Source organism: Apus apus, chromosome 15 (genome assembly GCF_020740795.1).
Source record: "Apus apus isolate bApuApu2 chromosome 15, bApuApu2.pri.cur, whole genome shotgun sequence".
Classification (NCBI taxonomy): Eukaryota; Metazoa; Chordata; class Aves; order Apodiformes; family Apodidae; genus Apus; species Apus apus.
In genome coordinates, this window is record NC_067296.1 from 12,558,804 (window position 1) to 12,574,778 (window position 15,975).

The window sequence follows — 15,975 nt, forward strand, 5'->3', positions numbered from 1 at the left end:
GGGAAATGGTGGCTTTCATGGTTGAACACTCTGGAGCTGGGGAGAAGGGAAGATCTTCTTCCTATTCCTCTGGATGGTAAACACAAAAATAAGTCAGACTCTGATCTTGCACCACATGAGTTTTGGGCACAGACCATAGCTGGTCCTACCCAGCTGCCTTCTCCTTGCAAAGTGGAGACCCACCAGTCCCACGGCCAAAGCAGCATTTGGGGGAGGACATGGCAATGAGCCACTTGCAATCTCCTGCTCACTCTTGAGATTTCACAGAAACAAGCTGAGCAAAGCCATGTGTTACAAGGAACCACTGGAATAATTTTAAGTGAGCAAAGATACGCAGAAGCAGAAGTCCTGGCAAGCCTTTATTCAGTTCCCCATGGAAGGGAAGAGAATTATGAGTGTCTATATCCCATCTGACTGTATCCAAGACAATCTCTAGGTACAGTTTAGTCACTGTCCAGCTTTTCCAAACCTTCAGCCCCACATCTGGTCAGCTGGCCCCTTCCCACGGCCAAATGTTGGGGTCTTCCTTTCAGGGGACGTTGGCCAATCTGCATACAATCGGCGTCCTGGGTTGAAGCTGAGGTCACCATTGAAATCGTGTGTTTCCAAGAGCTGTTTGGTCAAACAGAATTTACAGACCAGGACAGTTAGTGACAGGGCTGACAAAGTGATGCTCCAATGATTTACAGTCCAGGTGTGTTGTCAGAGCAAGATATTTACCCGAGATCCCAAGAACTGTTAAAATTTAATCCCTAGAGACCTTCTCTGCTTTTTCTGCAGCGTCTTGAAGGGTCACATTTGAAGTCAACACACAAATAGCCCAGAGTTTAGGAACTTCCAGGGGAAATATGAGCAGATACAGATTAAAAATGTTTTTAATGGGTATAAAATGGGAGAGGTGAACTGATATAGGATGTCCTTTCCCTTATCCCAAATGTACAATTCTCCACAATAAACCTCTTTGAATATATGCATATTAGTCAGGATTATCTCTGAATGTACAGAGGGGTAAGAATATGGATCCTGGAGATGTCAGCAGGAGGATTCATTAGAGGAGACTGCAAGTGCTTGGAAATGGGAAATGTATTCTCTTATAAACACAGCCTGCACTGGGCTTGACCTTAAGACTGAACAGAATTGGCTGGAGAGATGGGGAAGGCAGGGAAGCAAAACAATGTTCATCCGTAACCATCTCAATTTTTTGTAACAAAACTCATTGTTGAGGTTTCTTTAACTTCTTCTTATGTTCCAAACAAAGGGAATTTTCTCCCTGAAAATCAACTTATTCTTCCTTGGTGAGACAGATTTTGTAGGATCTGGGGGTACATGATGTAACTCCAGAAGGGATTTCCTCTAAGCTGATGTGCTGGAGCTTCCACATGACCAAAGCATGACACATTTCTTACCACACAAACTAGATTACTAGTTATTCTCTCCTAAATTACTGGCCATTTCAAGTCTGCAATATCAGAGTTCATGAATATGAACTCTTGTATTTGAAGTGAAAAGAGACAGGGAAACTCTGAAGCTCCTCTGTGTGTGCATGGGCGCACACGGGCGTGGATGGTTTCCTCTTTATTGCTGCTTCTCCTTGCTCTCTCATTTACTTACTGGGCAAAATGAAAGGAGCTAGCACTGAGTATGAAAGGAACTCAGCAAGCCAACATTGACTCCTACCTCATATCTATTAGCTGTAAATTACTTTAACATGAGTGACATCACACTTGACTCTTGGTAAAACAGTGTTAAGTTAGTGGGTAATAAAACAGCTTGACACTAATGATGGGTTCTGTGTGATAAATTACTGTCAGTGATCAGATAAGGGTTCTGGAGACTAACCTTGAACTAAATCTGTTTTGTTGCTACATCTTGTGTGCAGTGCTCCACTTCTTACCACAGGGATTAAGGGCTCAGAGCCCAATCCTGCACCGTGCTCGGGGCAAAAGGGCTGCTCGTGTGCAGGAGCATTTCCAGAAGCAGCTTCCAAGCATCAGGCTTCTCCCACGAGTGGAGCAAGGAGGGTTTGGCCCTACCCTTGAGAGCAGCTCTCTAGTTACGTGGGCCTCGTGGTCAGTCTTTTGGATGCAAGGAAAGTTTCCAGCAGTGACTTAAGCATCCAAATCTCTGATATTTTTCATTAAAAAAAACAAAGCAGAACCCATTACACAGCCAATGGGTGGATCCTGGAAGTTTCATTTTTTGTCTGTTTGATATGATGGATTTCAAGATTGGATTATAGTTTTTGACCTACATATTAGATCTGTCCTACAAACCATAGATGTCAATGACCTCCACAAGAAGAGAGGGTGCTCAGCAGCTGGCTGGATCAGGCCCTCATTCAAAGAACTTGTTTTACTTGCAAAACTTCAGGAGAAAGCTTTATACCCAAGAGCTGGGAGCTGGCCAAAGTCAATGTAATGCATGGGATTTTGAATATTTTTTGCATGTATTTTCTTTGGAATCTAACCAGGGTGCTGCTTAGGAAAGGCTTCACAAATTGTTTTACATTGTTATTATTATTTGAAGCTCAGTTTTCATTTATCATGCAGGTAACATGCTTGGGAGATATTTTGTTACACTACTCCTTGTATAAACCATTGTATTTAAACATTTACCATTGTTCAATTTCATGCCTAATCACTGTTGTTCTGGCCTGTTTATTACAACGGGTCTAATCCTGGCATTCTTGTGTGTTATAAATGGCTTCAACCAAGAGAAGTTTTCACTGTGTTCATCCAGATACCTCATTCATCTATGATTATGACAGACCTCATCTTACGATGCCCCGGTTTTAGTGCAAATTGTAATTAATTCATCACTCTGGAAAGTTCCTAATGAGAAAAGAGCCCTTGAGAGGATGGCTCCAGTGCAGCAGAGAGGACTGTCAGGGAAAAAGCTGGAGATGTCTGGGTCTCCCAAGGAACAGGGTTTGTTGAACCATGGACACTACATCAGAGATATAATTAATACGCTCTTGCTCTCAGATTTTTGCTAAAATGCAAAATATTTACTGATGCTTCCAACTGAGCTGTCAAGAAATAAAGAGCCTGGAGACAACATTTAAATTGAAATATTAATCAAATCCTATATCAATCTAAGGTTAACACACTGTTTACAGAGCATGGTTAGCTCTCCATGAAGGGCAATCTTGAGGATGGAGATGAGGACTGGGCTCTGGCTATGCCAGTGGTCCCCATGCTCAAGGCAGACAGCACAGGAGGAGGTGCTGGAGGTGCTGGAGAAGTCACAGACCTTTCTGCAAAACATCTCTGAGGAAACAAAATCCATTTGTTCCATGTGTTTTCCCATTAAATCACATTTTTCTCAGAATTTTCTTGGCTGTTTGGTTCCATCTGAAAGGAGTGTGCCTTTTCCTGCATGATTCAATGCAAAAATAATTTCTCTTGGCTTTTTGTTTGTTTGTTTGTGTTCCTTCTATCCCACGTCTTGTTTCCCTTTGGAAAACAAACAAACAAAAAAGGTAAGGGAAGAGCAGGAAAATAACACTTCTGTTTGGAAAGAAAGGGAGGAGTCTGTGTGGGAGATGTCAAATGGAACAGAAAATCCCTGGACTTTCTCCAGAAACCCCCATCCACTTGAGCTGTGGAGACAATCAGTTTATCAAAACACTCTCTGGTGCATCGCTGTGAGAGGGCAGAGTTGTCCCCCCATCAGGAAGGTTTTTAAATGTTCCTCTGGATTTATATGGCTGAGGTGAGATTCTCCTCAGCGTTGCAGCCCCTGTTTGCAACGCAAAAAATGTGCAAGGAGAGATATAGGGGTTCTGACAACCCCCAATATGTTCTGATGGGGCCAGGAGAGGAGATCTGGGTGTGGTGGCACTGGGAATGTGGGGACACCAGGGCTGCCACCACTTGCTGACACTGTTCTGGAGATGGAGCCCATTGCCTCCTGCTGCCCCCTCCCATCCCTGCCCGTTCTTTGCCCCAAATCTCACCCGTGCCCAAACCGTGATGGTCCTTCCTCTCCCTTCCACTGCCATCTACTTCCTGGCCAGGCACTGTTTTGGAGAGAGGCCTGGAGATCTCTCCTGACTGGTGACGAATTTGCTTTCACTGGCACTGAGGAGCTACTCAGAGCCCTCCCATCCTCCCAACCCTATAGTAGGGACCTGGGGGGCACCGGAGCTGATCTGCACCCCAGATTTCCCCACAGCTCCCCCAAGCCCCACCACCATGGGGAAGCAGCACACCAGCAACATTTGGGCAAGATCTGCAGGGGTAGCCAGAGCAGAGGAATTCCTCCTTTCTTCCAGCCTTTGATTTGCTGAGCGCAACGGGAGGCACAGATTTTACATCCTTGCTTCTGACACACCAGCCCATGAATGTGTCACACACGTGCTGACAGGCGTGTCCGGGCTTAAATCCTTTTGTCTTCAACGTGCCCTTCTTTCTTCCCTTTCCCTTCCTTCCCTCACCAGACATAACGTAGCCCAACCGACCTGAGGCACAGGGACTGCCATGATGTAGAGAAGAAACAATCTCTGGCTGCGGTGGCGGCTCCAAACAGCTTATCCAACAGATGCACGAGCAGGAAATGCAACATCGTGTCCAACTTCTCATACCTTATTCATGCCTGTTGCAATCACAGAACACATGCAGGCCAGCGATACGCGGCAGATAAAGCTTTTGCTGTGAGTCTTTGCTCTGCTCTTGCTCCAAAACAGGCGCTTTTGCTGGGACAGAAGAGGGCCCCTGAGAGGTGCTGATTTGGCCGAGCTGAGAAATACCCGTGGGCTTATGTAAAACAGCCCAGGCACTGAGAATGGAAATGTGCCCACATTTGCTTTGCTAATTAACCTTAGCTTGGGCTCAGTGGGACTTGTTTTGGAGGAGAAAGTGAGATGAGATGGACCAGAGCCCAAATGGCTCTTGCCTGCCCTGCATAGCTGCTTCTGGGGCCCAGGGAGGTTTTGCTCTTATCCTTTTGGACCCGGATCTGGTCTCTTGTTTCTCCAGAAGCACCCTGAGTCCATCAAGCAATGAAAACACAGGATGTCACAACTTCCCGAGACAGGAGCAGGACCTCTTGTCTCTGACATCCCAACCTCTCCCCAGAGAGCCTTATCCTGACACCAGAGCACGGACGAGAGGCCAGGTTCTCAGGCAGCCTCCTGGCACCTTGGTGCTCCCAGACCCATGCAGGGAAAATGTTATCTACCCATATCTCCTGCACATCAGGAACTACAGTCAAGGTACCTGAGCTAAAACCTATGGGAGTTGTTCCCCTGCTGTTCAGGAGGAGCATTTCAAAGAACAACTGAGAAAGGTATTTTTTCACTGGGGTCGATAATCTGGTCTGGGCAGAGCAGGATGAGGTGGCTTTTTAAGGAAGGAATTGAGACCAATTTCCATGCTGGGATCCAGGAGTCAAGCACCCTTTGGGGTTTGCTCCATATTGCCCTGACCTCTCCAGCACCCATTCAGCAAAAGGCTGTTCATTAATCTAATAACTTCTTTTCTCCCTATTATGATGTGTCATAGAAAAAAAGATTGTGTGACAGCCTGATCTGAATGAAAATCCTCAGGCAGTGGGGGCAGGAGAGCAAGGACTGTGCCCCAAAACACAGCCCACAAAGTTACAGTAATATCATGGTTGAGAACTGCAGGAAAAATGAGTTAAAAGTTTTAGAAAAATCCCACCTGGGTGTGTTTGTCTGGAAACATCTTTTTCTGCCCATCAGCAGCACCTGCACAAGAAAAATTTAGCAAAGCTCAGCCCCATCCACTGGTTAAAAACCTAATCTCTGCAGTTTAACCCACGTGGGGTGAGGTTTTTCTGAGAAGCATTTATCGAGCTTAAAAAGATGCCCACAAACTTAATAACAATAATAATCACAAAGTTTCTACATTCTTGCCCAGATTCCAGGGTTTTCCTCTAAGCTGGCTGGCCATACTGTAAAAGTTGGCAATAAATATCTGTCTTTGGTATAATAAAAGCAATGTTTATATTCTTGACAGAATGCATTTATGAACTTACAGTCATTAGAGATGTAAACTGAAGGCAAGAAGATAACCTCTCTCCCAAATGTTCTATTTATTTCTGTAAAGTAATTTGTATGATTTATCTTATAGACTAAGGTTTATGGTTCACTTTGAACTCCAGGTTCTTAACTCAGCAATTGCCTGTTTGGGCTGAAGCATATAAGTGATGGCATGACCCAAAGTGCTAGATGAAAGGAAAAAGACAAAAACAAGGCAGGCTTCTGGGATTTTAACCATCATTTCTATATTCCATTGACATCTCTGGGTTAAATATTTTCCTTTGGAGGCCAATATGATCATTCCATCTGTATGCCATATCTCCCGAGTGACAAGGCAAAGCGCAGAACTCGGGCATCTTCAATGAGGCATGCCAGGATGCATCCAACTGGGAATGCGAGGAGGTCAAATGCTGGTTTTAGTCATAACTCCCAGTTTACACATCCTCATAAGCAGGAGAGCATCTATTTTGTGATTCATAAAAGAAGCATTTGATGTGGGTCTGCGTGTCGCTGCTGTACTGGGCTGGAAAGCCCAGGGGTATTTTAAACAGGCTTCCAAGTCATGTTTGCAAGAGATAGTATCTAATACTAAATAGACACAACCTTCCTGAGTTTGCAAAGTCCAGAAAGAGAGAGATGTGCCCTGCCCCACTCATCCAACACCAAGTAGTAACAGCTGTTAATGTAATAGGAAAGCTCCTATAATTCTCCGGGTTTGGGCAGATGAACACCATGAGGACATGTCTTGGAAACCAAAGCAGCTCTGGGGGATCTGAAAAGCTCAGCACAGTGGGGTGGCCCCACGTTTCTGCTTGGTTTTGTATTTTTGTCACCTTTTTAGAAGCAGGGTGCCATTCTGGCATCTTGTAAGAAGGCAACTGAATGTTGCCTTATTTGCTAAAATATCGAAGGTTGGTTTAACTCTGCCCACCCCTGAGTGTGTCTTTCTGCAAATAGGAACCACATCATTAGGGAGAATTGCTGGAGACCTAGTTCCTACCACGTGTGTGCTAGGAATTGTTCCCAGAGAAATGCTTTCTTGCATTCTGCCCCAATTTTAGCAGATTCCTAATAGAAGGGTATAGTTAAACATGGCTCATTTCTCAGTATCTCCACCAGCAACATCAAAAAGGATGAACCAATTTCTCTTCCACTTAGCCTGGCAAAAATGCAAGAGATTCAAGTGTGTATCATGACATATATCAATTTTCTTTGAATAGGTGGGAGAACCTGGAGTTGGAGGAAAATTATCCCTCACTCCCAGACCTGGCCGGAAGGAGGAGTTTACATTCTGTAGGAAACTTGAAGTACTCAAACCATTTCTCAATCCAAATCAGTGTCAAAAAGTCACCTGCCTTCAAAAAACAGCTCATAAACTGGAATTTTTGAACATTTTCCATTAAGAAACATCTGAACAAGTCAATAATAGAAAAATGTATTAAATATGCATATATGAGATATAGATATGAGAAACATACACTGGAATAAAACCAGGAAAGTAAAACTATTCTTTTTGCTGAATTCTTACTGCGTATTTTCAGAGCAAGGAGGTATCTCCATGTTTGCAAGATGCTGAAGAACAAACACAGGTGATTTTAGGCAGATCAATATGCTTTGGAAAACAACTGTGTGAGCTTCTAGTTGTTCTGGGCAGCTCTAACGTAGGTCAGTGAGATGGCTTTGACAGCTATTGGTAAATTTAGGAGCTATTTATAAAAGTTGCTGGCTTAACATGCATGGTGAGTGTTCAGCCCACAAATACACCCAGGAACAACACCATCCTCTCCAGATCTCTGCTGTTTGGACAGTTTGGCACCAAGACCTGTTTAAGTGTTATTTTATCTGGTGGCACTGGAGCATGATTTGGGTCGGTAGCTCTCAGGGTCCTTGCAGAAATCCTTCCCAAGGGCTGTGAGATTTTGGCCTCCAGCTCTCGCCCAGGTCAGCAGGAGAAGATACTCTTTTTCCAGATAGGAAGCCAAGCTGGAAGTTATTGAAGCCGTTTAATCTCCTGGCTAATAGTTCACATACCCAATTAGCTGCCCTGCTCGGCACTTCTGCTATCTTGCCAGGCTGGAAACTATTCCAGAGAGTGAGGAAGAGTTGCGTGCTAAGCGTGGCTGGAGTTTGGTGCATTTAGTTATCAATATGTGGAATTCTGTCCAGTCCTGGACGTGAAAAATCCGTATCTTATCTGGCCTCTGCCAGGTCAACATTACTCACAATTCAGACACCATTTACCCTGCAGGGCTGAGACCCGTGTGATGCCTGGCTCTGACCAGTACTATTATTCATTTATTCCTGAGAACACTGTAATTAATCAGAAATACATGTTAACACCCTGTCTTCTCTCCCTTGCCTCCATCAAAAATCCCCACCAGCCACCCAGCTTCTGAAAAGCAGGGGATTAAGCTCTTACTGAAGTTAATGGGAAAAAGCTCAGCAGGAATTCATCATACTTGGGGTCAGCCTTCTGCTTTTCCTTGTCTCCTAAGGTAGGAAGAAAGCCTAGGAAATGGGAGCAGGGTTAGGAGCTACCAGCTGCATGTGTCTGGTGTTTGCTGTGTTGGATACAGCCATCGCTCCCAGTGCAGAAGTGAAACAGAAACTTCCTTGGAGCTGGTTTAAGTGGAAACAGAGTTTGATACTGAAGCTGCTGTCATGTCAATAAATTATTATACGGTACAATAAAAATGGAAAGGAAGATGGTAACACAGAGTTTGGAAACATCTTCATGAAGTGCCTTCCTTTGCAGGTGTAAAAACCCTTCCTTATTTGTAATAGACAAAACTACTGATATCAAATAACATTTCATACTGCAGAATTTTCCTACTGATGTAGCATCTGAGATGCCACCCAGCAATTAACAGGGATGACAAAAAGGACACCTGCAGGCATGCCTGGGGATCCTGGCTCCAGGACACTCCTTCTTGACCCGGGGATCTTCTTCTCTACCCAATTCCTTCAGGACTAGCAGGAAAACCATCCCAATGCATGAGGTGACCGAGGTGCCTCCCCTACCCTCAGGAGCACAAGCTGTCCTGCTCAAATTCCTCTTAATGCAAACATTTAACCTGAAACATGGAAAATCAGAGGCAGGAGCTGGCCCCAGCACAGGTTTCTTGGAAGCTGGTGTGGGCAGGAGAAGCATGTACAATGGACCATCTGTTTCCCTCTGTTTTTATTCCCAGATTGGATCAGCTGGGCTAAAGAAAAATAGAGTCAGCCCCAGCAGCAGCAACTCAGCCCTGCACCAGGGCCACACGGACCTGGGGAGGTCTCAAAATGCTTCCCAGCCTGCAGAGGCAAGTGGCTTGGAGACACTTTGCTGTGTGGCTCAGACAGAAGACCATCTGAGGTGGGAAAATCACACCAGAAGCCAGAAAAAATGAGAAATCCCCCAAAGCTGAGCATTGGCTGCAGTTTAGAGGTAGCTGCTTCACCCAGCTCTGGGTGGTATCAAGTTTTCTGCTTTTCCCTACCCGTGATAGGGTTTGCTGCTCAGAGGGCATTGTGTGATGGGGTTGTTTTTCCTGAATTTGTGCCCATGTGCCCCAAAACGTCTCTGAGCAGGGCTTGGGAAAGGCTCTGCCTGTGTCCCAACCCAGCAGGCTGTGATGTGCTCGGTGCTCCACGTGGGAATAATTTCATTGGTGTCAAGGAACTGCTGGTGGCCTTGATGTTAAGCTCATGATCCAATGCTTCATTCTTTTAAGCCTTAAATATATAAATATACTCAGGCTGCAAGGTGCATGAGAGCAAATATCAGCAGGATTCAGAGCTTTGTTTAGGGTTGTCCAGCGCATCAGCAAAGCTCTGCTCTCTCCTGCGTCAGGCATGGAAATGTCTATCATTCTGGCTGGAAAAGCACCTCTTTTTTTTGAGCAGGGCAGGTACTTGTATATTGGCTTTATATCAAAGCCATAACAGCGTCGGAGGTAGGCACCAAAAAGGAATTAATCTGCCTTGAAATCTGGTTCCCCCATCAGAGCAGCTGTTTGGCAGTAACCCCGGGGTGACCCTCCTGGCCTGTCCTTGCAAGCCCCTGTCCCCACGCCCACCCCATGGGTGTCTCTCCACCCGCCCCAAGAACTGATAAGCCAGGAGGCGATTGCTGTTTTCTCTCTTTGGGGCTGACCTGCAGCTGACCCTGCTCTTGACAGGTCACCCTGCAAAGGTGACCAAGCACAGGGTCCCTGCACTGGCACTCTGGGGGAACAGTGGGACAGGAGCACATCGGGGCTGTCCAGGGCTCAGAAGATGCCTGTGGGGGGTTAAATGGGTTTGCTGTGCAGAGTAGGGATGCTGTGGGAAGCTGTAGCTGCCTGCTCCTGATCTGGGCACCTTCCGTGTCCATGTGCCTGTGTTACAGGTATCTTACAGCCTCCCCTGGGCACCCAAACTCCTTGGATCACAGAGCAGGATCCTCATGCTGTGGCTCAGCCTCAGGACCTTCCACTTCTCAATACCTTTGAATGTCAAAACCATCAGGTTTGCCATTTCAAGTTATTTTTGGCAGCTATAAAGTATTAAAAAAAATTACAGTAAACAAAAGCGGAGGTAATTGCACAATAACACAACTCCAGGAGTAGTGGAAAAGGAAAAAAAAAAGAAACAGCACTTATTGCAAGATTCAGGGTTTATCATCAGAGCTGGAATCCTTATCATTAAAAGCAAATATTGCACACCAGAAATATCTCCCTTATAAAGCCATATGGGAATTTTGCACTAAAAATAACCTGCATTTCTCTTACTTGTACTATGGGAGAACCTCTGGACCCAAGCTGTAAATGTGTTAGGTGCCCTGTAAACAAATAATATCAGTACCTGCTTTATACCCTGCATAAACATGACAGGGAAAAAAAGCCTTTGCAAAAGAGGGTGAGGAAGCATAGAGACTGTAAAACCTGCAGAAGTTGGTACTAGGAGAGAAACGAGTGAATATAGAATGTTTTCTCATTAAGATAGTTTCTCTTAAGAGACACAAACTATTGAAATATGTATTTTTAATGCAGTCAAGAAATATAAAGGCAACACAGAGAAGTTACTTTAAATAAACAAATAATAAATAGCTTGCAAATATATAAAAAATGAAAGCACAACAAAAAAGGCTCATATAAATGAAGGTGGTGATGGCAGAAATGCATCCTGCACAACAGCGTATACAGTAGAAATGCTAACACTTATTAATAGCTTAGAAAGACTTGCAGGAATACTGTTTTGGAGCCATAAGGTGATTCATTTCAGAGCTTTTCATTGTCAAACTCCTTCAGAAAAATGACACTCTTTCATTTCAAGTCCTTTCCCGTACAGGTCTTTATTTTAAAAAATAACCTCATTCATGTTTTCAGAAATGGGTTTTCTCCTTTAAGTGCTTCAAACAAACTTTTACAAATAACACCTCACTTTGGCTCGTGTAGCTCTGATAAATCACTGAAACAACATTCTAAAATATTAGAATCAGTTGACTCAAGGAGTTTAACATTTAGAACTGAGATAAGAACCGAAAAGTCACCGAAGGCAACAACGACTTTGAGTCCAAGAGCAAAACCAAGGAAAACCTGCAAAGGGATTTTGCAGTTAATGGAAACACCACTTGAAATATTTACCTTGTTGCTTTACTGTATTTTCCTTATAGTTTTGTCTTAAGTCCGGATAAATACTAACCTCTCTGGTTAATGACCTTTCCCAGGGCTTATCTCCTCCAGCAACCCCATGTCCTTGGGGCTGGGATCCGCCTGCCTTTTTCCCCACTGCCTTGGCCCCTGTGGTCCTTGTGCCTGGGCAGGGGATGGGTCTGCAGTGTCACCAAGGGTATGCAGGGATTGTCCTGCCCCTCCTGGGTTTGCATTCACTGCCCCTCCAGCCAGACCCTGCTGGGGGACCCTCAGTCCTTGGCAGCAGGATGGTGGGGGTAGCAGGGGCAGGGATGCCCTGATGGGGATGTGCAGGGTGCAGCCCCTATGGCCAGCTCAGAGCATAGCCCCCAGGCTGGCTTCCCCCAAAGCCTGTGCAAGACCCCTTGCTCCCCCCCACCACTCTGCTCCATCCCATGGAAGCCCCAGGCAGCCACACAGCCCTGGATTTCAGCTGCCAAGCAGTTTCTCCCAGACATATCCTTTCATGACCCCATTTCCAAAGTGTCTCCTGCACCCAGGAGCATATGCATCCCTGCTTAAGCCTTGGGAGAAGCCCACCTACTTATTTAAACCAGGTTGAGAGGGTGTGGGTGGATTAAGAGAGGATGTAAAGCAGCTGCTTCTGCCAAGCCCCATCAGGCTCTGAGGAGAATGTTTCTGTCCTTTGAACGGGACCCTACAGAGAATGAAAGTGCTGCAGTCTGTTCCTGCAGGCACCAGTCCCAAAAATTATTCACCTGGAGACATCCATGGAGACTTTTCAGCCTGAGGGTGGTAGGCACCCATTGGACCTTCACACCTGATATGGCCTTGAGGAAACCCCACCTAACATAATTTCCTGGTGGTTGGAAACTCTGAACCCATATTTATTCCTGCCCTCTGCTTTTTGCAAATTAGATCCCAGCATCTTGATGTATTTTAAGAACTTTCCAAACACTTTATTTATCCCTAGGATCATTCAGAAATAATCAATCCCCATAGCATCTGGCTCCTTTTGATTTCTTTTCTTTTTCTTTTTTTCTTTTTCCCCCTAATCTGGAAGCCTGCTGGGAGAACCAGCAGGAGATACATATGATGCTGAGTGACTTCATTTATATGGTTTATTCAGTAAAAGCTGCCTTCCAAATGCATCCTGCTGCTAGATGCAACAGCTGAGCAGGGAGGGAGAGAGCCGAGAAGGAGGCTGGGCAGGGAAGAGATGTTCCTCAGAGAAGAGGGAGAGGTGTAGAGGAAAATGTCAGGATGGCAAAGGGACTGGTGGCAAAACACAAGGGCTGTGCGTGGGCAGGGAGCAGAAGAAAGGTGAGACTGAGGGAGAAACACAAAGGTAAAGGGGTGGAGAGGAAACTGTGGAGTGATAATTGTTTTTCCATTGCAATCCTGGTGAGTGCACTGTGGGGTGAAATGTTAAAGCATTGGAAGTTCAATGGATGGGGCCAAGTCTCCTGTCCACAGGGAATGTGGCTGCTATTGCTGTGTGAACTCATGCAGCTTTGCAGCAGCAGTTGTGCAGCAACAGCTGCACTACAATTACAGCACCATTTTTTAATTGAGCTGAGTTGATTTCTAAAGGATAAACCAGAAGAAAAGCCGTAATGAATATGAAATGAGCACCTGTGCATGGGGGCATTACAGATGGCAAATACATCTTTAAATTCACCCCAGAGTTTATTCTGGTACAAAGTAAGATAAAAGATCCTTGCTGGGAACAAGTGATCCCCCCTCCAGCAGACCCTGACCTGCAGCCTCAGCGATGGGGCTGCCTTATACCCAGCCCTGCCTCTGTCGTATGGATTGGCTGTACTTGGGCAGGCTCCAGGAACCCAAGGCTTTTGAAGGTTAAAAAGCAAAAGTCCTACCCACTCCCTCTAGCTCCAGGGCTTTCATCCTGCTTCCTTGGCAGGGCAATCCCTGCGGAATGGCTCTCATCCGCGGCTCCGCCGTAAAAGAAAGAAATAAAGGTGCAAATCGATGGGGCACACTTCAGACTTTGAACCCCGAAGCCAGGGAGCCCTGACTGGTGTTTTCACAAGCTCACGATTGAGCTCAAGCCCTTTGTAAACTTCTGCTGGATTGCCATGGACGTGGCAGAAGCAAACAATCTGCCTCAGCAATCACCAGGCCTCGGGAGGCTGCGGCGGTGCCGGGCTGCCCCGGGAGCCGTGCATGGCACCGCCAGACACGGGGCTGGGTGACTCACACCCTCCCCAGCCATAAACCCCAAGGGACCAGTAGGAATTGCAGCCTGGCGGGGCCAGGATTGGGACCGGAGCCCTCGGAGCGGCTCCGCCATGGGGGGATCTGGGAGATGCTGCTGCTCCCCACGCTGCCTTATTGACCGCTTAAATCCTCTGCAGATCAAAGCGGGGCTGAGAGTGTCTTCCTAATGCTGCTTGAACTACACTGACCTTTTCCTCTGGAACCTCTGTTAACTCCTGCCCATTACTCATTGTAAACAAAAGGGAGATCCAAAGGGTTTCCAATGGCCAAGACAAATGGGAAATGTTAGGAAGCTGGTGAAGGATGCTCAGGCAGATGACATGATTTAGGGAAAAGCAGGAATTCAGAGCCGGGCAGGCCGGCAGCCCCAGTCCACATCATGATACCTGTAACTTCAGCTGCCTAGAAATGGCTTAGAAAAGGTGATGAGCTAAAACACTGGAGCAGCTCAAATATGAACTTTATAGCTGGGTCGTGGGTCAAACTAGAGAGCGATCACCAGCCCTGCTGAGCATGTGCCAGTGCCACGTCATGGTGTGCAGCTATATCAGAAAAAATTGTCCCATCAAGTTGGAGGGACCTTGAACTCTGGAGGATCTCTGCTTGAAGCTTTGAACTTTGTGGCTCGGCTCTGCTTCCAACACAAACACTGTGCTGCCATATGGATATTTGGCATGGCAGTTTATCCTCTCCTTTCGTATCTTATCCTCTTTGGGAAGCCCTCGGGTATACTTCACATTCAAAGACCATGTGTACGGGCTTGAAAATACACTAAACCCCATCATGGTCCTTTATTCTTGTCATTAAAAAACGCCTTTTTTTCTTACAATGCATCAGAAATGTCTGGCTGAACTCCAGGGATGTTTCTGCATAGGCTGCAGAGGGGAGGAACAGCAATGTACCCCTCTCCCCAGACATTAGCCTTGTGCAGTATGGAGGTGAGAGCTGCTGATGTAGAGTGGCTGCATCAATCCTGGGTTGGGACCCAAATTCTCCTGAGCCCTTCCTAGTGGTCAGGAAATTGCTGGTAACCAAAAAACGAGAAGTTTTACGTGTGATAGTTTTTCAGGTTCATACTCATGCACAGGCATAAGAATAATCTGAGAGTTCAGATCAATTCTTCATGCTGTTCAGTGACTGGATGGTGAGATCAGCCTGGTAGGTTGCCCTCCTGCCTGCTTGTCCTGCCTGCAGCAGAGTTCCCGATGGAGAGGGACTGGGGGTGACTGACAGAGCCAGCATCCTTCTCCTGGCCATCTCCAGCAGAACTGCTCCCTGGTTTTAAGTGAGGTTCATCTTTTCCTGTCCATAACCCCCACCTGCTGCCTGCACCAAGACTTTTCTCTGCCTTCAGCTGGAAACAAAGGCTCAGGGCGTGAGGCGGTACCAGCAGCACCAGTTCCCATCTCATGGAGCGATAACATGGAGCCGCTCTTGCCCGTCACCGGACGAGTGCTGCCCCGTGCCCGGGCACGTGGCCTCCTCCCCAGAACCCTCATGGGCATAAATCAGGTAATCTCTGACTTTTCCCCAGTCACTCCCTGCACCACCTGGCCCTTGGCCCAGGAATTCTCCCTCAGCTGCCCATGTCGCCCGCTGGGAACCCTCCAGAAAGTGCTTTTGAAATGTCTCCACCTGGGCAGCCTGGGGACTTTGGGGATCTTCAGCATCAATGCCCAGGGATTTAAATTTTTTGGGAGCCATACCTCATGGTCAGTATTGCAGGAGGGAGACACAAGGCCCTTTGTGGATGCTGGGCTGTTGGGTAACTGCTCCATGTTGTGGATTGTTTTTAATGGAGCTGCAAGTGTGTGCTGGGGAAGGAGAAGAAAGAGGGAACAACTACCCCACCATGCTGCCCTGCTACAAGGGGTTTATGATCACTTCAGCACCTTAACTGCTCCCTGGGAGCCTCTGCAGTGCCATTTGCATGAACAGATTAAAATTGCTGCTCACTTTCACCAAATCAGGAGCAAGGTGGTTGAAACTCTTGAACATGAAAAGCAAGAGACCAGTTTCTCACTGGGAAGCCCAAGTTTTGCAGGGGAGAGGGAGAGAGCCCAGCCCTTGCCCAGGGATTTGGGGTTTGCTGGGCACAGAGTGACCTCTACT

At 46.4% G+C, this 15,975-nt stretch overlaps 1 long non-coding RNA gene across 2 annotated transcripts; it reads right to left on the reverse strand.

The window, feature by feature from the left end:
- Window positions 1-346: 346 nt before the first annotated feature.
- On the reverse strand, window positions 347-13,579 carry LOC127390979 (uncharacterized). 2 transcript variants are annotated; one of them, XR_007890982.1, is made up of 4 exons: window positions 13,503-13,579; window positions 5,664-5,710; window positions 4,463-4,596; window positions 347-612 (listed from the first exon to the last, which is right to left on the reverse strand). It is a non-coding gene; the product is annotated as an uncharacterized LOC127390979 (long non-coding RNA). The 2 variants fall into 2 exon arrangements; XR_007890983.1 differs by lacking the exon at window positions 347-612 and adding an exon at window positions 3,097-3,455.
- Between the last annotated feature and the right edge of the window lie 2,396 nt (window positions 13,580-15,975).